Genomic DNA, 24,158 nt, shown 5'->3' with positions numbered 1-24,158 from the left:
TAAAATAAAATACCAGGTGGGGATGCTGTAGACACCCACAACTTTTCACTCTCTCCCGCTCCTCAGCTTTTTAAAATGACACACTTGATGTAGCAATGGGTCTGGGAATGCTTTCAGCAGATCTGCACCTGGTCATGTTCACAGGCCATGTCACCTGCACAGGCCATGTTCAGCCTCATTATTACAGTACCTTGGGGTGCAATTTTGAGCAGGGACTGATGCATATCTAAGTCAATAGATTTGCTACAAGTTAACAGGCAATGTTTGCAGTGAGGATGATAATGTAACATCTGACTGTGTCATGGCAAAATAAGAAATACAGTAAATAAAGATGTATCTTCTTGCAGATCAGGAAGAATGAAATCTTGGCAAAGATGCATTTAAAGGTTTAAAGAGAAGGTGGGAGGTTGTATATGCACAAGTGTTTATCAGAGAGAGTATTTTTAGAAAAGAAGTGGGTTTATTTTGAAGGAGGGGTGCACACTTCAAATATGGACATGGTCCTTCTCATCTGCATTCTGGGACTCCGCTGCAAAATCTTTCAAAAGTATTTTTCCCCCACAAAAGATTCTGCTTACATTAATCATGTACTGTACTACACTACCACAATTTGTCATTAGTAAGAGCACTTGAAATAAATTGAGCAGTGTCCAAATGTGAAATGTTACTTATACATTAGGAATCCGTTCTTGAAATCAGAACACATTCCTGGCATGCGTTCTTGGTATTATGGTCTATAAGTCACTTATGAATATTGGCTTTAAAAGCATCCATTAATATTTTGCACTGTTTAATGGCTAATATTTGTAATGCTCATATTTTCATTGTTGTGCAAATATATTTTCACATCCAACACCATTTGGATGGTGGTCGAGGAAGACAGACAAAATGCAACATGCAGCCTGAGTTGACAACAGACAGCCTGAGCGACAGATGGCATTTTCAGAAGGCATTCATAGACCTCAACCTCATTGAATTTTTTTCTTTTTAAAAAAAACACAGCTAGACCACTGAACTTGGAAGCATTACAATCTTTGAAAATAACAGACTTGCACAACCATTTTTAGAAATATCAATAACCAACAATATCACAAGAATCTAGTGACAAACTAGACAGGAACTTACTTACTTACTTACTTACTTACTTACTTACTTACTTACTTACTTAGAGAGGAGGGCTCTCGTTAAGTAAGGGTTGTGCAATAGGGTAACCAAAGGGGAATGTTATTCTGAGAATGGAAATATTTGTTAAAACATGTTTCTAGCACTCATGAAAGTGAGGCAAGACATTCTAAAGTCTTTGGAAACAGATGAGAAATGAAGTTTTTGCTGTAGAAGCCAGCAGAAGCTAGATATAGCCACTTTGTATTATAGAATCAATGGCTAAATCTCATCAGTATTAATGCAAGGGTTTGTCCATGTAGCCCTACCGTATACTCTAGCATTCTTCAACTTTGGTTCCCTAGGTGTTGTTGGACTACAATTACCATCACCCCCAACCAGCAAGGAATGATGAGATATGCAGTTGATCATCATCTCTGAACCCATGGTTGAAGAACACTGGTCTACTCCGATTGGCATCAGCTCTCAGTGAGGTCTTCCCCATCTCTGCCTACCTAATATTTTTAACGGAAGATGCTATGGAGTCTTTTGCTTGCCAAATGCAGGCTTCAGCACTCAGCTGACTCCAGCCCTTTGTCGAAGCAACTTCCTGGAAGCTGTCAGAGGTTCTGTCTTGCCTGACCTAGCCCAAACAATCTAGCCTCTCCAAGATTTGTGCCAGAGAACAATCTATTCTAGGCCTTGCTCTTGAGCTTCTACAGAACACAATGGATGCAGCATTTTCTCCCCACCTGCCATCACCACCACTGTACCTATGCATAGCCCAACTCACACTCACACCTGACACTGTGAACTGAATCCAATAATAAGGAAATGTGATGGTAAGAGAAGGGCTCACAGTTCAGCAGTAGAACTCATGCAGTCGACCATTAGCATGTGCATTTAAAACAGGGGGCGGCCAATCTGTGACTCTCCCATTGTTTTTGGACTCCAAAATCCTACATCAGCCTCAGCCAACCTGGTCAATGCTCAAGAATGATGGGAGATTCATCATCATATGGCAGAGTTGCCATATGCCCACAATGTCCTGGACATAGGTGGTATTTGGCCCTCTTAAACAGCATCCGGGCAGAAATCACAGAAATGTCCAGGAAAATCTGGGTGTATGGCAGCCTGTGACAAATTGAAGCACTTTTAAAATGTTTATTTCTGCCCAGCTGGCAAAGAGTTAACCCACCTCCAGCCTGACTGGCATAGAACTCTGATGGGGGCGGGACTGTGCCCGGTTTGAAAGGAGGGAGAGTCGGTTTGGTGAGTGAGGAGGGAGAGGGAGGAAGGTGTGGTGTGGTGTTTTGTGGTGGCTTGTTAGAAGACAGTGAAGAGGCTAGGAAAACTTAAAGTTAAATGTTTGACTGAGTTTATTTTGTACAACTGGAACAAAGCTAATTAATAAATGACACGTTAAAGAATCACTTATGTTGTTAACACAATAAAACTTCATCTCTGTTTTTGCCAACAAGAGGTCCGTCTGTATTTTTCCAGCGAGGTACCAGGACTCACAGCCGTGGTGACTCAAGAGAGGGCAAAACTCACCTCAGGCAGGGAGGTGGTGGTTTGTGTCCTGAAGTTACACGGAGGAGGCTTAGGAGGGTAACCGGAGGTGCCAAGAAGTTGCCAGAGTGCATAGGGCAAACTTCTACAGTGGGGGAATCCGACTGAGGGAGACCTTGTACTGGAGGCAAGAGGTTATTCCTGGGGGACAGCCTAGAGTTTCTTAAGGTACCAGGTCACGCAGGCTGGAAGGCTCTCCTTACTTAGAAACCCATTAGTAAAAGGGGTTTATTTTTGAGGCGGCAGGACCAGAGGGTGGGTGTTTTCCCCTCTGGATTCCTGTGTCGCAGTGATAGTAAGGCAGAGTGGGACCAGGGTCGTCACATTTTTGGTGGCAGCGTCGTGATCGAAATTAAAAGCTCACGCGCCTAGTTTGGTTTGAGTCTGTCAGGATTTTCCTGTGAGGAAAATGACTCACGTAAGAAAACCCAGAGAGGCAAAAGGAGATGAAAGAACGGAAGGGGCTGAGGGAAGCCCAGGTTCTGAGGTAGAACTGATGAAACTACGAATTGAGATGGCCCGAATTGAAGCTGAGAGGGAAAAGATAGCAGCTGAAAGTGAGAGAGAAAAAGCTAGGATTGAAGCTGAAAGTGAGAGGGAAAAAGCTAGAATTGAAAGTGAGAGAGAAAGAGCTAGGATTGAAGCTGAAAGTGAGAGGGAAAAAGCTAGAATGGAAGCTGAGGAGAGAATGCAGTCCGAGAGGTTAAGGGTTCAATTAGAACAGGACAGAATGAAGCTTGAAGAGATACGTTTGCGATCAGAATTAACTAGTAGCCCAGTTAACAATGATAGTACCGCAATTAATTTAAAAAGGTTCCCCAAATTTGGAAAAGACGATAATGTCGAATCGTTTCTATTTACCTTCGAACGCGTTTGTGTGGAATTTCAAATACCTGAGGAGAACTGGATGCTTTATTTAAGACCTCAAATTTGTGGGATACTAAGTGAAATTTATGCTGACCTGAGGGAAGAAGAGCTGTCAAGTTACCAAGTATTTAAGCAAAGGGTCAGGGTTCGATGTGGACTCACGGCTGAACAAAGCAGAAAGGCTTTTCGTGAGGCAAAAAAGGAACATAAAGAGACTTATGCCCAACTAGCTAGCCGCTTAGATAAATTACTTGACAGATGGATTCAAGGGAGTGGAGTGAAGGACTTTGATGAGTTAAAACAATTAATTTGTTTAGAACAATTTTTTAAGCAAATCCCTAGCAATTTACGTTGGTTCTTGAGGGATAAAAAACTGAAAACTGTGGCACGGGTTGCCGAGGTCTTAGACGAACTACAAGGAGATTTCAATGAAATAGCATTCCCAAAACACTCACAGAAGGGTAATCCATGGAGAAACAGAGAAAATAAAGACAGGCAAGAAAATTTTCCTGTCAGGGAATCAGTTTCTGACAAGACAGGGTCTAAGAAAATCACTTGTTTTTTCTGTAATCGTGAGGGCCATGTACGTGCCAGGTGCCCCCTGCTGGTTAAGTCGCAAACTACACCTACTGCAGCTAAACAAGTAAAACTGGTAATGCAGTCACAGGAAAATAGCTCGCCTCAGACAGAAGGCTCAGAGAAAGCAGACAGTTCAGCTGAGACTACTTCTAAGGTCTTACAGGTCTGGAGGGCTGAGCAGGAGTGCAACCAAGATTACATGGAGCCAATTGAATTAAATGGTCAGTCTTTTTTAGGTTTGAGGGACACAGGAGCAGAAGTCTCACTTGTTAAATCCCAATTTGTTCCAAAGGAGCAGTACCTCAAGGGTCAGTCCTATAGTTTAAAAGGCATATGGGGCCCACATTTTGAAGTACCATTAGCTGAAGTTGATATTACCTACAAAGGATTTTGTGGCAAGTGGAGAGTAGGAATCCTAAATGAGTTGGAGGTACCCTTTTTAATAGGGAATGACCTAGCTAGTCAGAAGCACCGTATTCAAGTGATAACTAGGTCACAGTCTCAAGTCACTGAGAGTAATCCTCCTGCAGTTATAGAGTCACCCATAGAGCCTGGTGAGGATGAAGGGCTGATTAGCGTGCCAGTGGTCCAGGAGCACGGTGCCCAATTCTTGAGTGATCAAAAAGAGGATGAAACTATAAAAGAGCTGTGGGGTAAAGCACAAAGTCCTACTGCAGAAGTAACTGTGGAGAACCCCTGCTTATTTACCACCATTGAGGGAAGACTGTATAGAATTTCTAGGAGGAGGAAAACTGCTGCTGTTTGGGAAAGGAAGAAACAGTTAGTGTTGCCAAGAGCTTACCGGTTGCAAGTGCTACAAATGGCACACGACGCACCCTCAGCAGCGCATCTAGGCATTAGAAAGACTAGTGATAGAATCCAAGCAAGATTTTACTGGCCTGGGATGGGCAAGGACATCAAAGAGTATTGCAAGTCCTGTGTGATCTGCCAAAAAGCAGGCAAAAGAACGGACAAAACGCGAGGCTTGTTACAGTCTATTCCTGTAATTACTGAGCCCTTTTCCAGAGTAGGAGTGGACATCCTCGGGCCTATCTCCAGAGTTACAAAAAGGGGGAATAAATTTATTTTATGCCTCGTGGATTATGCTACGCGCTATCCAGAAGCAATACCTCTAAAGGACATTGATTCCAAGACTGTAGCAAAAGCCCTCATGTCGGTATTCTTAAGGCTGGGATTCCCCAAAGAAATTATAACAGATTTAGGGACATCCTTCACGTCCAAGACCATGGAAGAGCTTTTAACTCTTTGTGGGATTAAGCATGTTAAAACTACGGCTTATCATCCACAGTCGAATGGCTTGACGGAGAAATTTAATTCGACCCTGAGCCGGATGCTAAAAACCTATTCCATCAATCATCCTAACGACTGGGATGAGAGGCTGCAACACTTCCTATTTGGTTATCGCGAAGTGCCGCAGGAGAGCACAGGGTTCAGTCCTTTTGAACTCCTATTTGGACGACAGCCACGAGGACCCCTAGACTTGATGAAAGCAGCGTGGTCAGGGGAGGAGCAGATCGACAGCCCTGATGTTGTGACGTATCTACAGGAGCTGCAGAGCGACCTTCAAGAGCTACGGGAGCAAGCTGCTCACAACTTGCAGCAGGCACAGCGTCGACAGAAGCAGTGGTATGATGCACACGCAAGAGACAGATCTTTCCAGCCCGGTGACAGTGTGCTCGTGTTAAGAACAAGACGTCGAAAGAAGTTGGAGATGTCGTGGGACGGTCCCTTCAAAGTGGTCGAGAGGATATCAGCGGTGAACTATTTGGTAGAGTTAGATGGGGAAGGGAACCGATGTAAAAACTTTCATGTAAATTTACTTAAGCCTTATTTTGACCGAAATAAGTTGGTGTTGCAAGTAAAGGGGAAGGTGACACAAGGAATTCATTTAACTGGGTGGGGAGTGCTGAGTAAGGGCACAACTCTAGCAGAGGTGTCATTCGATGAAAGTCTGACCCCAGAGCAAAAGGAGCAGTTAAAATTAGTCCTTGCTCAGTTTGCTCAGATCTTCTCAAACATCCCAGGGAGGACCAGCCTAGCAACTCATAAAATAGACACAGGGTAAGCACATAAGTGGGAAGGAAAACATCATAGCGGACGCCTTATCCAGGTATTTTTGAGAGGTATAGGATGGTGCAAATTATTATATGAAACGGTAATAACCCTAGCAGAACATTTGTGCTTAGGCATTATAGTCTGACACATGCCAAACATGGTTTATCTGTGTACAAGTTTATGAGATGTTAATTTAGTTGACTTTGTAATATGAATGTTATAGAATGCTTTGAAGTATTTTTAACCCCAAGCCCATTGCTTTGGCATTGCTCTAGTTAGTTAAGAGCAAGCCGACGCAATGTCTTTGTGGTGGGGGAGATATGTGACAAATTGAAGCACTTTTAAAATGTTTATTTCTGCCCAGCTGGCAAAGAGTTAACCCACCTCCAGCCTGACTGGCATAGAACTCTGATGGGGGCGGGACTGTGCCCGGTTTGAAAGGAGGGAGAGTCGGTTTGGTGAGTGAGGAGGGAGAGGGAGGAAGGTGTGGTGTGGTGTTTTGTGGTGGCTTGTTAGAAGACAGTGAAGAGGCTAGGAAAACTTAAAGTTAAATGTTTGACTGAGTTTATTTTGTACAACTGGAACAAAGCTAATTAATAAATGACACGTTAAAGAATCACTTATGTTGTTAACACAATAAAACTTCATCTCTGTTTTTGCCAACAAGAGGTCCGTCTGTATTTTTCCAGCGAGGTACCAGGACTCACAGCCGTGGTGACTCAAGAGAGGGCAAAACTCACCTCAGGCAGGGAGGTGGTGGTTTGTGTCCTGAAGTTACACGGAGGAGGCTTAGGAGGGTAACCGGAGGTGCCAAGAAGTTGCCAGAGTGCATAGGGCAAACTTCTACAGTGGGGGAATCCGACTGAGGGAGACCCTGTACTGGAGGCAAGAGGTTATTCCTGGGGGACAGCCTAGAGTTTCTTAAGGTACCAGGTCACGCAGGCTGGAAGGCTCTCCTTACTTAGAAACCCATTAGTAAAAGGGGTTTATTTTTGAGGCGGCAGGACCAGAGGGTGGGTGTTTTCCCCTCTGGATTCCTGTGTCGCAGTGATAGTAAGGCAGAGTGGGACCAGGGTCGTCACACAGCCCATGTCTGGATATTCTCTTTTTGAAATATGGCAAACCGATCTTATGGGAAGATCACAGTTTACCCAAACTGGGTAGAAGGGTCTGGGGAACACCTTTACTCTAGTTCAGGCATTCCCAAACTGCAGCCCTCCAGATGTTTTGGCCTTCAACTCCCATGACCCCTAGCTAACAGGACCAGTGGTCGGGGAAGATGGGAATTGTAGTCCAAAACATCTGGAGGGCCAAAGTTTGGGGATGCCTGCTCCAGTTCTTGGAAAACATTGGCCAGCGAGGGCTGATATTGCCATTTTCCTTCACTGTGCCGCCTTAGATAAGTGTCTCTGCTAAGGACTGTTTCTATCTGTCGCCTCTGTCTTTATATATAATAGATGTTTTTGCTATGGTTGTGATTTTAATTCTATGTAAGTCACCTTGAGTGGGTCATAAGTCTCAGAAAGGCAGGGTGCAAATCTAACCAGTACTGGAGAAAATGAAACTGTAGGGTGACACATTATATTGCAGTTTCTCATGTGTCACTCAGATGTTGAGAGAGAGAGGTTACACTTTCCATTATGAAGCAAGTGATTCCTGGAAAGCAGCCTGGCACATCCTCCAGATCAGCCAATCATTAGCTGTAACAAATTTGATGTATACATGGCAATTGCCGTTTTTGACTTAAAGAACCAAGAGAGTGCTGCTTTAAAGAAAGAACAAAGGTGCCCAACTGAGACATGTATAAAACATGCATGGCTTAGCAACATGTTTTCAGTGCTGCAATATCTTTCCATATTGCAACATTACCTATTTTTCATTTAAACTGGTTTTCTGAGCTGGGGGGCGGGGAGAGAATATTGGGAGCACAACCCTTCCACCGTCAACAACATTTTTTCATTAAAGCGGCTGTAAGTGGTACATGACAGTGTTAGCAAAGTCACTTAAATAAAACAGATGGAATCCAGAGCAGGGGGAGGGGGTCCCGATAGCACTTTACTGAGCATAAATTGAACAAACAATGTATGCTTTGAGGAGAAAGGAACAGAGATGTTGTCTTTCTTAATCAAGCCTTTTACATAGCAGGGTGGAAAAACTCCTTCAGAACTGCACAGCTAATCAGTGTCTATGTTACACACGTAAGTGAAGATCATGCCCCTCTGCCTGTTTGACTTTAACACTAACAGAATTAACCCTTCAGTTACAAACGGAATGATCCCTGCTGTTTCATCTCCAACAGACAGTATGGCCCATTAATAATACCGTGAAAAATAGTTACTTGGTACTCTAATTGCACTGAATATAATCCACTTTGTAAATTGGTAGATTCAGTGTGGCTGAACAAATTGCTGGGAGTAAACGAAATAAACCTCTCATGGGGGGGCACATTGTGTGCAATCCTTTTATTCCTCTAGTTGCTAGTTCTTCTTCTTTGCCTTTACTGTCCTTGGGCTCATTTGCCCTTACTGACAGACATTTAAATTTATTATACAAGCCATGTGATTGTTGTCCATATACAATAAATAAAATCTTGTGTATCACTGTAGTCTATCAGACTGTCTGTGCGGACAAATGAGACATGGGAGAGTAAAAGGAATTTTTTTTTAGTATGGACATTCTGCTGAGTAGGATGTGTTTATAAAGGGGAAAAAATATCCTTTAAAAAAATACCCAGATCCCTAATTGTTTTAAAACCACAGTATTCTTATTGAAGTCTGTGGAGCTGGCCTAAATGTAGCCAGAGCTTCAGTTATCAGACTTTATTCTGTCACTACTTCTTTGAGAAGGATCATATTTAAAGGTCAGTTCACCTGCTGAAGTGTTAAACGTGTCACGTGGGTAGTGACAGTAAATCCCTTCAAACACTGCGAGCAATTTTGAAGGACACTGCTATGAATACTCTGCAAATCAACTCACCTGTAGCTTCTGACTACTTGATTTATCTACCCAAACAGGTATCCCTTCATATATAGCTTGTCAACCCTTCCCGAGATTAAAAACCTGGCGAGAAATCCTGCATGATTTAAGATTATAAATTTCAAGGCTGGATTAATTAGATCCAACCTCTGCAGCAATGAAATCAGTTACTAAGGAATGAGTATGTGAAAGTTTAGAAAGGCTGGAAATGACAGAAAAGCTCCCACTCCTTGAATTCCTTGAATCTAGTAAGATGTGTCTTTTTCTAGTTCAACTGCAAGCTAGAGTTTCTACCTACCAAAAATATACCTTATCCCTTAAGCCGAATTCATAGGCATCAGCCTCTAGGGGCTGAGGCACTTTTGGAGGCCCCAATGTTTTTTTTAGGGGGGCAGACCCCCCTCAATGTTCAGAAGGCATTCAGCTCCGCCCTCTGGCTTCACACACAACATCAAGATGTCACATTGGGTCCCCTCAATCATCTTGAGAAGATGGCACCTATAAGCCCAAGGCTTCCATTTAGTCCACCTCTCAGGGAACTCTGGGCACTGTTTCCTCTGGTGGGCTCTCTCCTTTGCCAGCAGACCTGGCAGGCTTACCTAATTGTGGTTGATAGCAAAGCGGGCAGTCCTGGGCAGCCGCTTCTACCTAGCCATGTTATTAATCCCAATGCAATGCAAGGTCATTGGCATTGTGGGACATTGAAAGCACAGCTACTGTAGATCCTTCCACTGCTACAGGGCCAGGCCTAGGAAAACAAAGATGTAGGAAGGCCTAGGGCAATGGGCCCTGACAGCTGTCCAAGGATGCCAGGAGCTGGTCCTTCTCATCTGGATTCCATCCATTGTACAATCTCCCTTCTCAGTTTGGGTTCTATTTTTACATTTCCTGAAGTGTGTGCCAAAAAGGTTGTCATGCATGTTATTCCAGCCAATGTGGCTATGGTAGATTTTGTAGTCATGGCACACTTTTCTATGTGTTACCAAACTCTGGGAAGTATTCTGTTGATTTTTATTTTCTGGTTATTCTTTTTCCTTAATTAGACACTTTCTACAGAAGTCACTCAACTTTCTGACCTTGACCCTCAGCATTTTCAGAATCACTCCAATGACATTGGGATTTGCTACCAATTAAAACCAAGGGGATAAAAAGAAGAAGAAAATAAGGGTTTCTTCCTTTTTAGTTAAATGCCAAATGGAATATGGACAGATGGACAAGTGGTAACAGAAGAACCATATCTATGTTAATTCCCAGGATTTATTTTTAAGCCAGAAAAAAAATTGGAAACAAGTTTGGAAATTAGTATGGCACATTCTAGAGCTGGATTTATTTACTGGTTTGAAAAGTGGGCTAATAAAAGGTTTGGGTGGGGAAGTCCTAGGTATACCATGAAACTATCATGGAAGCAAAGCCAAAGATGTTTATTGGAATGTCTATATGCATGTATCAAATAACTGTCATATAGTAGCTAAGATTTAAATCTCACTCTAGCCATCAATTCAGCCCTTCAGCTCCCTCTCCAAGTCCACAGTACTGAAATTCCATGCAAGAACCCCTTTTCCACCAGTCTGCGGCTTGATTGGCATCCTTCTCTGCTCCCCCACCTCAGCAAACAATTGGAAGCACTGACCGTTGGACCAAAGACAAGGACTGCATGAACACGACTCATTTCTGCAAGTGTGCCCCCATCTAGCTAGGAATACACAAATGGAAGCCTCCTCCTAGCTAGACTGCACCATTTCAACCAATGTGTTGTTTTGGGATCCTACCTTAATGCCTGTAAGTGATTGGCAAACTCTCTCAGTATCCCCCTATCCCCTCCCCTTTTGCTTTTAAGGATCTGCCGTTGGTTCCCCCTGTTGTTTATCTGTTGATTTCTTTTTTCTTTTTTTATTAAATTGTGCACCTTATGAAAATACAAGGAAGCACCATTTTTCAATATTATTAATAAAAACAATCCTATAGCATTACTGAACAGGATTACTAGGACAAAGCTAGACTTTTGTGAGGGGACGCAGGTGGTGCTGTGGTCTAAACCACTGAGTCTAGGACTTGCCGATCAGATGGCCAGCGGTGCGAATCCTCACAACAGGGTGAGCTCCCATTGTTCGGTCCCAGCTCCTGCCAACCTAGCACATTAAGTGCAAGTAGATAAATAGGTACTGCTCCGGCGGGAAGGTAAACGGTGTTTCCGTGCGCTGCTCTGGTTCGCCAGAAGTGGCTTAGTCATGCTGGCCACATGACCTGGAAGCTGTCTGCAGACAAACGCCGGCTCCCTCGGCCTATAGAGCAGGATGAGCACGCAACCCCAGAGTCGTCCACAACTGGACCTAACGGTCAGGGGTACCTTTACCTTTAGACTTTTCTGAAAAGGTATTTTTCTCAGTGAATAATTTTGATGGGCAAAACCCGAAAAAACCTTTAAAAATCTGCTCTAGAAATTTAGGAAGATTGACTGCTTAAACAGTCCAATCCTAGACAGGTTGACTCAGAAGCAGGGCCCACTGAGATTAGTTTGTCTTACTTACCAGAAGGCATAGGATTGTGGCCCTCAGGGTTATCACAAGCTTTGTTTTACTTGTTCCGGGGAAGGGGATACTTGCTGTTTCCCTGGGACTTTGGCTTTCTGAGGCTTCCTATCCTTTTAAACTAAGCTTTTCACAGAACCAGTATACTAAAATGGATATTTATTTTATAACATATACCTCTGAAATAGTATCTCTCTTTTTTGTAGGACTGATTTTTTTTTTTACCAGCTGAACCTATCAAGAGCACAAAAAACGTCAACAGCTAAGAAATAACCAGTTGCCGCAGAAGCTTTCTACATTTCTTCCCCTTTCTATGCTACCTACTGCGCTGCCAACAACATATGCCGACACACCATAAGGTTTTCATTTCCACCTCCAACAGATACTGAAAAGCAATATGTACAACAGTTTCTTCAATCCAACCTTAGCGGCTGCCTAAGGTGCTCTTCTATCAGCAGCAAATTGGTCTGTGGCAACTGTCATTTATTCAGGATGCCTGGAAATCTATATTTTGCATTTACATGGCTTCTTTTAATGTCAGATGCTAATGCAAAGGTTTGATATGATTTGGATAGGACCCTGTCTGAATGAACTGCATTTTGGGAGCTTGTAGAGACCAATGGGGACTGTCACATCAGGATAAATTGGGGGGGGGCACTGCCTCATCAACCTCAGTCCGCCCTCAGTGGTGAGAACACTGATGAGGATTCCTTTCTGCAAATTTATCTGAAAATATCCAGCAGTGGCAATATTGAAGCACTGATGCCATCTCTTTTGTATATGCAGCAGATGAAAAATTGTAAACTGTGGGCCCACAAGAAGCTTGTAGGGGGATCGTCTGTCTGGGCAGTCATGAGAAAAGGCACAGAATCATTGCTGGAGGGTTCAGCCTCTAGGCATGGATTGTAAGTGACTTAGACCAGAACAGAAGAGAGGTGAATTTAATGACTTAGTAAAATTTCTGGAACCAGCTGCATACTGACAGAAGCACAGCACACTTTATAAATGCACCGTGAACTTTAAACTTTAAACACAGCAACAAACTTGGTTCAATAATCAAGCCAACATCATTTTGCAGCAAGGACTTTACAAGCATGGGGACTCATTTGTTCAGGTACTGCAAGATTAAAAAAAAAGGAAGGTGATGTCCTTGAGGAACAAATCTGCTTTGAACCTTTAATCTTCAAGAGTGAGCACAAAACTGAAAGACAGTAGTGTTCAACCAAAATAGGCATGGCATCCCATTGTTTCTTTTTCACATATGTGAAAACATGAGCAAAACGTTTACTACCCCTAGATCAACACTTGCAGGGACAACAGATCACAACACTTGGGGGGCCTGAATTTGGCCTGTGGGTCACTAGTTGGCAACCCCATCTTAAACAAAAGGCTTATGCAATGCCTGGGGGTTTTTGTGGTGTGTTCTATTTTAGAGTGCCTACTAGACCAAGGGCAGATACAATATCATCATCATCATCATCATCATCATCATCATCATCATCATCATCATTTCAATTTGTATACCACCCTTCATCTGAAGATCACAGTCAGTTCACAACATAAAAATGCAAAATGAGAACCCAAAATACATAATAAAATGAAAACAAGTCAATAGCCACCTTCCTACAGACACATTTAAAAGGCCATGTAATTTTAATCAGCCAAAGGTCTGGTTATATAGAAACATTTTTACCTGATCCCTAAAGACATGTAACTAAAGCGCTAGGCAAGCATTCCTCCGCCAAAAGAAATTTCAAATATCACCATCACCTTTTCTAGTCTTGTTGAATATAAAGGAACACACTAAACAGTGAGATTTGTGCCCTAAATAATGTTTAGCTCAGTGGATTGCATGCTGGAACTGTCAGAGGTCTGCTGAGACCACTTTCATATAAAATTCAAGGATAAAATTGTTCATGTTAGTATAGTATCAGACGTGAGGTGGTTTCCAACTAAATCATTCTGTCAGGGCAAGTACTCCTGCTTGTGCAACTGACCTTTCCCCCCTCCCTGCCCTGCACCCTCTCCAGATCTGTTCCAGAGGGTTACACGAATCCCCAGAACAGATTTAGGGGATATGCACCAGGGAGGAGATACGGGGTAGTTCCAATGTGCAAATCCTTACGCTGATAGAACAAGTTAGCTGGATACTGCCTGTGGTGTCCAATGTACTGCCTTATTCTTTGCAGGATCAGTTTCTGTCATTAAGACCCTGGATGTCGTTGTCTTGAAAGGCTCAAAAAGCTTCTGTGGGGACAAGTGTCTACTACCAGCTGTGGCTGCTGCACCAGCGAAGACCTGCTCCAGAACAGTAAGCAGGAATAGGTTAGCCACTGTGATTCATGCACTGATAACCTCACAATTAGATGACCTCATGACTGGATTATGGATTATGTGTGGCACTCCCCTTGAATCTGATCCAGAAGATGCAGCTGCCTGGGTGCTCAGTAGAACATGTGTTAATATACAAAGCCCTCAGCAGTTTAGGTTACCTGGATGAAAACATCCTTCCCCTGTATAAACTGTTTGATCATTAAGATATTCAAGGGAGGCTTTGTGGGTTTTGCTGGAACCTGCAAATTGTTATTTGATGGCAGGCTATCTCTGCTATAGTCCCTACCCTCTGGAATGCTCCCCCCTTCCTGTTATTCGGGAAACCTCAACATAGAAGTGTTCTTCCTATACAGGGAAGCAGGCAGAAGGCCTTCTCAGTAGTGGCACTTGCCCTGTGGAATGCCCTCCCATCAGGCGTCAAGGAAATAAACAACTACCTGACTTTTGGAAAACATCTGAAGGCAGCCCCTGTTTATGTTTGATGTTTTATCGTGTTTTCAATATTCTATTGGGAGTCGCCCAGAGTGGCTGGGGAAACCCAGCCAGATGGGCAGAGTAAAATAAATAAATAAATAATAATAATAATAATAATAATAATAATAATAATAATAATTATTAGCATGCCCCTTTGCCTGTTTATCATGATCATTCACCCTGGACTCTATAGTCCTTTAGTTCTTGATCTTTCTGCTTTTTGAAATGGTTTTTAAAAGTACCATCTTTATGATGTGAATCACTTCAAGAATTTCCTTATAGTAAGCAGTATAAAATGCAAATAATAAACAAAGACTTGAATTGCATTGCAGAAGTTAAAATGGGATACTGGCACTGCAATGGAGAGCAGGGGGGCATCTAAGTACAGCCCTACTTTCATTTCTCTGAAAGCGTCCTCTAAAAGAAATTCCACTTCCTTTCCAGATATTTTCTTCCATTGATTAACTGCTCCTATAGGCCGGACTTTTCCTGTACTTATAACACACTATTTATGGCAAGGGATTTTTATGCAGTGGCAGAGCATATGTTTGCATGCCGAAGGTCCCAGCTGCAATCTCTAGCATCTTCAATTCAAGCGAGATGAGTGCTGCACACCATAGTCCAGGCATCCCGAAACTCCAGAAGTTTTGGACTACAATTCCCATCATCCCTGACCACTGGTCTTGTTAGTTAGGGATCATGGGAGTTGTAGGCCAAAACATCTGGAGGGCCACAGTTTGGGGATGCCTGCCGTAGTCACCTTCGACTGGACTTAACTGGGGTTCTTTACCTTTATCTACTTGGAAGTAGGTCCTGTTGAGCTTCGTTGTACTTTTTCCCAAGGAAACATTTACAGGACCTCAATTTTCACTACATAATTTTAATTACAGCATACAGCGGCACACAGCACCAAAGCTGTTGTTTCAATTACACTCATTTACTGCAGAGGCAAGGAACTTGTGGCCCTCCACTTGTTGGTGAACTACAGCTCCCATCATTCCTGACCACTAGCTATACTGGCAAAGGCTGATGGGAGTTGGAGTCCAACAACATATGGAGGACCACAAATTTACATCCTGGGCTTATAGCATCTTATCCAACCTTGACATTCACCACAATGTTCACTCATGGTTTTCTTGACCCATAGCCATTTTCCGATCTCACAATTCTTGTGGGCTCCTTCCGTGTCCCCCCAACTTTTTTGTTCTTCAGTTTCCTTTTGCATACTTGTCATGGCGAAACATTTTCCCCTGTCTCATAGTAGAAATGAAAATAACGTGATCATGGGCATAGCCAGGGTTTATATTAGCAGAGAGCAGAACCTCAGTTGGTTATTACTTGACCATGAATGTGAGGGTGATGGGGGGTCATGCTTTCCTACTATGGAACCGATATGAATGGAGGCTCTTCATTTCCTCTATTTAACACCATGTAGCTGCACTTTCAAGTAGCGAAGCAAGCGAAGAAAAGACCTAAGGCACTATCACCCCTTCCACCCCCAACTAGAAATCTGAGAAAGAGCAATAAATCCTCATATGTGTGCTTCTTTGCTCACTAGATCAGGAGTGGGATTAACATCTACTGTCCTCATTCTTAAGACCACAACCACACAGCAAAGTTACTTCCGAGGAGAAAGAGGCGAGAGCAGAAGAGAGGGGGATAAACTGCTCAGCAGTGGCCCCTCTTGGCCAATGGAGAAATTGCACAAATACAATAAACACCCTTGAAAGCTGAAATAACCAGGGCCCTTTCATTACATCTAAAATCATAAATTGCTCATTTAACCAGTCCTTTGGGTTTTTCAATATCTGATGTTCCCTGGGAATGTATGCACTTCCTTGCCAACGAAACAACGTGGGTATCCTGCACTAAAGTTGATTATACTGTGTTGATGTCACAAAAAGATTTTGGTAGAAGTTTGTTTTGGCTTCAGTCATGTGTGTGCATATATATATATATATATATATATATATATATATATATATATTCATATATTCATTTCACACACAAACAAACACACACACACACACACACACAGAGAGAGAGAGAGAGAGAGAGAGAGAGAGAGAGAGAGAGAGAGAGAGAGAGATGGACGCACACAATTTGTTGGTGGAATTATAGATCTACATCTCTTCAGGACAAAGTCAATCGTCAATCAAAGACTTAATAAACAGCCCTGAAGTTATTCCATGAACTCTGAAGAAATGGTTGCTTTTCACCACACTCTACAACTAGCAAAGACTGTTGACAACAGCTGGATTTGGGGTATGAGTGCAGATCACAATGGACTTGCTCCTTTGGGGACAACTGAATTGTATATATTTCACCATAGGTTACAACTTTTAGTTCAGCAGTTACATTAACCTGGGGGCACTGCTTAATCTATTAAAAGTTTTAAATACTAATAAATCAGGAAACCCTTTTAAAATAAAATAAAATCTGACAAAAAAAACTGTGAGTGGTAAGCAGTAACTTAGATGATGTCTTCTTGCATGGAGTGGAACAGATCTTCTAAAGTGGTGCCTGCTTGGACTCACCTCAGACAGCGATGGGGAAGCTGCAGCCCTCAAGATATTATTATAGGTCCCATCAGCTCCAGCCCACATAGTCAATGCTAAAGGAATGCAAGAGTTGTAGTCCAGGAACACCTGGATAGCAATACACCCCCCCCTTCCCATCCGTGATCTAAAAACAAAAATGAATAGCTTTTTCCATTTGTCCTAATATGTAAAATCATGCAACTTAATTTCATTCTTTAACAATTGGGTGACAGCCCTGCTTCTTTCCCCTGCTGTCCATTATGTTGCTAATTTGGTTCCTTTTCTGTGCATAATGCCCCTTTCTATTATGTATCAAGAAGAGAAAGTCAAGATTGCAGACTATGTATTTTTTTACTTATGAAAAACCCCATATCTCCCTTGAAAGATTTTTCCACTTTAAATTACATTTAAGAAATGCATTTACATCCTGGTTGACTGGGTCTGTGAAATAATTTTGCATTCACTTCCAAGAAGAAATGAATTTCGTTTTTGAGAGCATTAGGTTGTATTATAAGAAGATTTTCCTTATATTACCTTTCAAGAAGTCTTCTGTATCACTTTCATTAAATTAACTCTAAAAAAAACAACTCTCCCCAAATACAGAAATGGAATTAGATCTGCAGCAAAGGCCAATTTTGCCACATGCCAAAATAACTTCAAGGCAAAACAAATTATGTCGGTACTCAGGGATTGGTGACATTTAGGATTTTTCTACATGAGAATGTGGTACGTAAGAAATTAACTTAAGATTTGCTCCCAATCATGCCAAATAATAAGCAGATAATTGAACTTTCAGATGTGTTAGTGGTACATGACAAAAGGCATTTGACATATATATTTTTTGGAATGTGATCAACATGACATTTCAAAGTGCCGCTTGTCACCAAACAGAACTTTACAGAAGTGCACCAACTAGAGCTGCAATCCTCCAAAAGGTGTAACATTAACTTTGATGCAGGTATCTGAAATATTGCAGCAAATCTTCCCTGGCCATTGGTAACAAATTTACCTATAGATATTTGAGATAGGAATCTGTTTCACCTGGTTGGAAGTACATTCCCTCAACAATATGGGCACTTGCTTCCAAGGAATTGTATTTAGGATCACAGTTGTTAAAGACACAGAGAAAATTCTGTATACACAAACCAATCGTAGCAATGAAAGCTCAGGCTAGTGAACAATGGAGGTAATAAGATTTTGACACAGTTTAACCAACGTGGATAGAAATGCTTGTGGGCTGCTTGCTAATTTCATCAATGAATCATTCTTGCCTTATTGCTCCTTAAAGAGCACAGCACCCAACTTGGCATAATTCATACCATCTTCCATTATTATTTCATAGGAATCTCTGTGTATGGAAAACCTCTGTATGGCATTTTGTTTGTGTGTCCCTGCTTGATGAAACATGAATGAATTTAACAAGGTGTTTCCAGCGATAACCATAGAAGAGAGCGCCAACATTTCCCAAACCAGTGACATTTTCTATTTAGTGTAATTTATTTTAGGACTTGCCTCAAACTTTGTCCAGTCACTATATTTACAGAGAAACCACAAGGTAACCATCTTTAGCAAGCATAGGAAGCAACTCTTCCACACAAGGGACATGTGCTGAATTCCTACTGCATTGTTGCTATAGAAAAGTTTCAATAAGCACTAGTGAGAAAACAGTGTTCCTCTCTCCAAACCTGGATCCAGTACTATAGAACTTTGTCAAGGATCTCTTGCACATGGTGACGGGTCCACAGTGGGTAGCCTTCCTGCATCTCATATGTCATATGATGAAGCTGAACTTCTTCGGAAAACAATTCCTTCCAGCCTCAACAGTTTCAAACACAGACACAACAAATGTGATCACTCTCAAGTCAGACCAAGCATGTGTTCGCCAACAGATTTAACAAAAGAGTTGCCAGCCAAACACCCCAACTAATGTAATTTGGCTGGCAACATGAATATACCAATATATCTTTGAGGTAGGTGTGTCTCAACTAAAGCATTCTCAACTAAAGCCACCCCATGGGCATGAATCAGAATCAACCTTATGTGCATACTACTATTCTCAAAGGAGCTTACTCCTGAGTGAGAGGGTATAGGAGTGCCTTCTTAAGCACTTTGAAGTCAAATGTGAACAGGTGTGCAAGACTGTAATCCTAGATACACTATCTGGGAGTACGGTACATTGAAAGCAGTGGGGCCAACTTCAAGTAGACATGCATAGGATTCTACTATAAGTTGATTTATATCCCCTTCTTATCAACAGGGGGATGCTCCGAACTACTATCATTCTTCAACAACCTCCTAATGAAAAACTCAATAGTTTGAGCCTCCATGTGCCTTTCCCTTCACTTTCTGAAGACCGTCTCACCCTCTTTCGTATTAAACAAAGCTGAACCAGAGCTAGACATAAGAGGGATTCCACTTCCTCCTCTGGAGTCGTAACCTCTACCAGATAACTGCACAGCTTGTTTTAAACACTCTGCCTTCCAAGAGAAGAAGGACTCGAACTACCGTAACCACTGCTTCGAGCAATAAGCAAAAGCATCCGTTCCCCTTCCACTGGGGGTTACGGTAAACCAGGTCCCATCACAGAATGAGCACGTTGGAGAGCAGGAAGACCCAAAAGTAAACCGACAAGAAAACAGGGGAGAGCGAACACAAGGCAAACATTTCCCCCATCCTTTAGCAAATCCACCAAACCGAAAGAGAACCTTCCCTGGAGCGCGCCGCTCGGAGCTGTCCAGGACGCTACGGTGCTGAACCCAGAGTTAACCCAAGCGAGGCATCAACAGATAATGGAGCGAGCGAGGAAGAGGAGAGGGGGCGGGCGGGTGGAGAGGAAGGCTCCTTACCAGAGTTTTGTTGCCGTTCTTGCTGAGAGGACCTCGGAAAACTCCCTTGATGTTGCGAAAGTGCCCATTGCTGAGGTGCGCGGAGCTGATGACAATGTAATAACACTCCATGGGGCAGCCGCCTCGTGGGCTGCTGCCGCCGCTGCTTCCATACACCCCGAGGGTGCCCGATCAGCCGGGAAGCAAGGCGCCGGGCGCGTGTGTGCGCGCGCGCGTGTATGTATGTGCGTGCGCGTGTAGGGTGGCGGTGCGAGGAAGCGGCGATGGGGTGGCGGCGAGAGTGGGTGGGGAAACCCGGGGGGGAAGCGAGCCCCGAGCACACACAAGGCGCGCGCACCAGAGGCATGCACACCGCGCTCCCTCCGGCAGCCTGGCTCTCCCTTTCCGCAGGGTGGGGAAGAAAGAGAGAGACAGACAGAGACACAGCAAGCAGGCGAGCTTAGCAATGGCCGGAGCCAGCAGGCATTGACCACGGTCTTTTCCGACCCCCTTCCCCCTCAGAGCTCCTGCTGGAGGAGGAGAGAGAGGAGGAGCAGCCTCAGCATCTCTCTGGCTTTGCCGAAGGAGTCTGAGCTGCTGCCTCGCACAGGCATGGTGCTATTATAGCGCGCAGCCTTGCCGCTCCGCTGCACTGAGCCAATGGCAGGGAGCCACTAGCCGGGGAGCTGTCAGAGGAGTGCATCTGTCACACGCCGCCTTCTCTCCTCCTCCTCCTCCCCCCCCACTCTCCTTCTCAGTTTCCCCCCTCCCCACCCTCACTCTTGGCTCAAGCCCTCCACAGAAGAGGGCAATAACGGACAGAGGAGGAGGAGAAGCGAAGAGGGCGCCCCCGCTCCCCACGTCAGCTGCTTGCTGCCGTCGCCCAGGTAAAATATAAGAGAAGGGAAAGAGGGGAGGGGGAGATTTTTTTTTTTTAAGGTAGGCGAGCTAGTGTCCCTGACTGGCTGGTCGAGGGAAGCCTTTCCATCAGCTGCAGCGAATCCCCTTTCCCTAAGATGTGACATTCGCAGCTGCTTCCCTCGCTTGGTGAGGGGGGGGGGAATCTTTCCCGACAGCTCCCCGATGGGGGGAGCGGATCGACGCTTGCTGTCGGGGGTCAAGACAGTGGTGGGATCCAGTGGAGGTGGGGGAAGACGGGGCAGCCACTGCCTCGCTGCTCACAAGCGACTCTCTGCTATGCGCGCCAGCTCAGTGGAGCCTCCACCACCAGGGAGTGTATTCCCGAGACCAAACGCTGCTCCTCTCTCTCTGCCTTGTTTGCGGGCTTCCTACTTGCGCTCTGTTGGGACACAGGGAGCAGAGCCAGGTGGACCCCTTGCTGTGAGCCTCCTCCCCTGTAGTAGTTTTTCCCCACCCCCACTCCCCCTACCCTGTCATTGCCTGTCTGCCTGCCTGCCGTCGTGAAGCAGATCCCAAGCGAGGAGCAGCTGGGCTGCCCCGCAGGACCGGATTTTTCAATGTCAAGGGTCGCAACCTTTGGATTCTCGGGGTGTGCATGCGAGAGCAAGAAGCAGGAATATAAATGCTGCCTTCTGGACGCAGGCTTTTCCTTTCCACCACTGGGGAACTACATACGGAGGCGGTGGGGAAGAATCAAAGGTTTCCAAGGCTTTCCCAGCCCCAGCACCTCTTCCCTTTCAGGAACAGACCGCGGGACTTGGAGAGAGCTCTTTTATAGACTCCCCCCCCCCCACACACACACCTCAAGATTTGATGCCACCATGCCCACGCCCCCTTCTCTCTCTCTCCCCCCCTCCCCCCCTCGAGCAGGTTAACCCTTGAAGGGCGGTCCCGCAGCAGATCAATACTTCTTCCCGCTGTGCCCGGGTTTCGGGTGTGTGTGTGTGTGTGTGCTGCCCTTCCTTGCGAGCACTTCATCAGTCTTTTGGCGCTCCCGTTGCGCGTGCTTTATTGGGTATAAACGGGTCTCATTAGCAGGCACTTAAAGGGATCAATAGCCAGCCAGCGGAAAGCCTGAGGACCATTCCTCCTACAATGGATTTACAGAGACTTTTATTTCTTCCTCTAACCCGAAGATGGCTTAATTGGTGAAAAAGCAGATTGCGGCGCACGCTCTGCGGGGGGGGGGGCGCTTAAGACAGGCCGAGTCCAGAGGCTTGCTGGGGGCCGCATGCAATTTCTTTTGGGATCTGAGCAGGTGCAGAGCAGGACCACAAGAGTTAAAGGGATCTGTGGCAATGAGAGAGAAAGCTGCTCTTGGAGCTATCAATATAATGGACTTCCAAAAGCCATACCGGGGTTCAAATATTTATCAATTAAGTTGTTGATTTTAAATTATATCATACTTATTACCCTATTATGCCTGACTCCTAGAGGCTGAGGGGGCTTCAGGCCACCCCAAAAATATTTCAGGGTGCCAAAGGCCCCCCCAAAAGTTGATGGGAATTACCATTCAAATAGTGTGTGTGCACTTTCTCATGTGATGGAATATGTGGGGTGGGGTTTACCTGCCCCCCTATTTTATTCAAGTTAGTACCCCTGTCTGTAGTCATTCTTAGAACATCTGACATCATAATTATAAGAAGCTGAATACCACCCAGCACCCCATCTTGGCTAGTCGGGTTTTTAAATTGGGGTCCACACATCGTTTTCTTCCAGAATGAGTGACGATTGTGCTCCTGTTGTTTTTCTGTAGTCCACACACAATCTAGGTGTGTTGCATATTTTGTGCCCTTGTAAAGCACTTTTTGAGAAACTGCGTTTCCCCTCAGTGTGTCCATTTGAAAACAGATACAGGTAATCCCAGAAATGGGGATGTCTCCACAGCTGCCCAAGGAAACCTGGTGGGCGTGTACAAAGGTGGCAACCATCACTTCCTTCTTCATTCACCTGGGGCATGTGCAGGAAAGAAAAGGTGTAGATAACCTAATCAAGGGAAGAGTTTCCAAATAGATTGATTCTATATCCTTCGATTCCAAAGGTATGGTATCAGTAGCCATACCTTTGGAATCGAAGGATATAGAATCATTCTAGTGGCACAGTGTTACTCAAACTTGGGTCTCCAGCTGTTTTTGGACTACAACTCTCATCATCCCTAGCTAGCAGAACCAGTGGTCAGGGATGATGGGAATTGTAGTACAAAACCAGCTGGTGTCCAAGTTTGAATAACACTGTAAGCAGCATGTTGAGGATGAGTGTGAACAATCCTGGATTGAGAAAAACTACAGCAACCTTTGTCTCGTTCCTTAGACTATCAGCCTTTGGATAACAGATCATGATGGCACACAAGTGGGTTGTGAAGCACAAGCATAGAACTGTAGGAATTGTTTAAATAAAATAGACCTGGAAGGGACTACAAACGGTTCTCTCATTTACCCCCCTGCCAATATATCCAAGTCATGTTTACTCTGAAATACGTCCTGCTGTCTTCAGTGAGGCCTTCTCTCCAGTAAGAGAGTTGAAGGTTGCAGCTCTAAGATGGATCCTACCAGAACATAATGACGCTTTTATTTCATGGCTTTTTAAAGGCTACAGTGCTCGGCACACTTTCCTGGAAGTAAACTGCATCAAATGCAAATACTTCCCAGTAAATATGCATTTGGTTGAGCTGTATGATAAGGAGAAAGGCAAGACAGCAAGGAGGGCACAGTTTAAGCGATAGACAAACAGTTGAAAGAACCACCTATGCCATTTTATAGAACTTCCATATGCAGATTTAAAATATATATAATCATGGTATATTAAAAAGTGGAAGCTTTGTTGAGGGGTTAGGGTTTGAGGTAGATCCTCCTGGTCTGTAAAAAAAAACACCAATCTGACCCCTTCATCCTAAGAGGTTTCATTACAGCAGACAGAGGGGAAAGTGTCCCTACAGATGATGTTGGACACTCAGGCCCATAATCTCTGGCCATTGGCCATGCTGGTTCAGGAGGAGGAGGAGGAGGAGGAGGAGGAGGAGGAGGAGGAGGAGGAGGAGGAGGAGCCCAAGGTGGCAAACACCAAAGTGATAAAACAGTAGGATTTTTTTAATGGACATATTTAAAACATTAAATACCTGCTGGGGTGTTAGATCCTACCAGCATCTAGAGGGCCACAGGTTCATTTTTTTCCTACATTAGAGGCTAATCTACGCTACGGAATGAGCAAAAAGCTCATCAGCTTGCAAGAAGAGTCTTAGGCAATGATTCTTGTCAAACAAATGCTCTGAAGCTAATGGGGGAAAGAGAGTGTATATCAGAATGCAGGAATTTAGCTCATTATGGATAATGACTGCCAGGAGGGATCTTCCTGGCAATATCTCTAGA

The sequence above is a fragment of the Zootoca vivipara genome, chromosome 1 (assembly GCF_965207765.1).
Source record: "Zootoca vivipara chromosome 1, rZooViv2.hap1.1, whole genome shotgun sequence".
Lineage (NCBI taxonomy): Eukaryota > Metazoa > Chordata > Lepidosauria > Squamata > Lacertidae > Zootoca > Zootoca vivipara.
The sequence above is the reverse complement of the archived record's forward strand: the minus strand, read 5'-3'. Positions refer to the sequence as shown.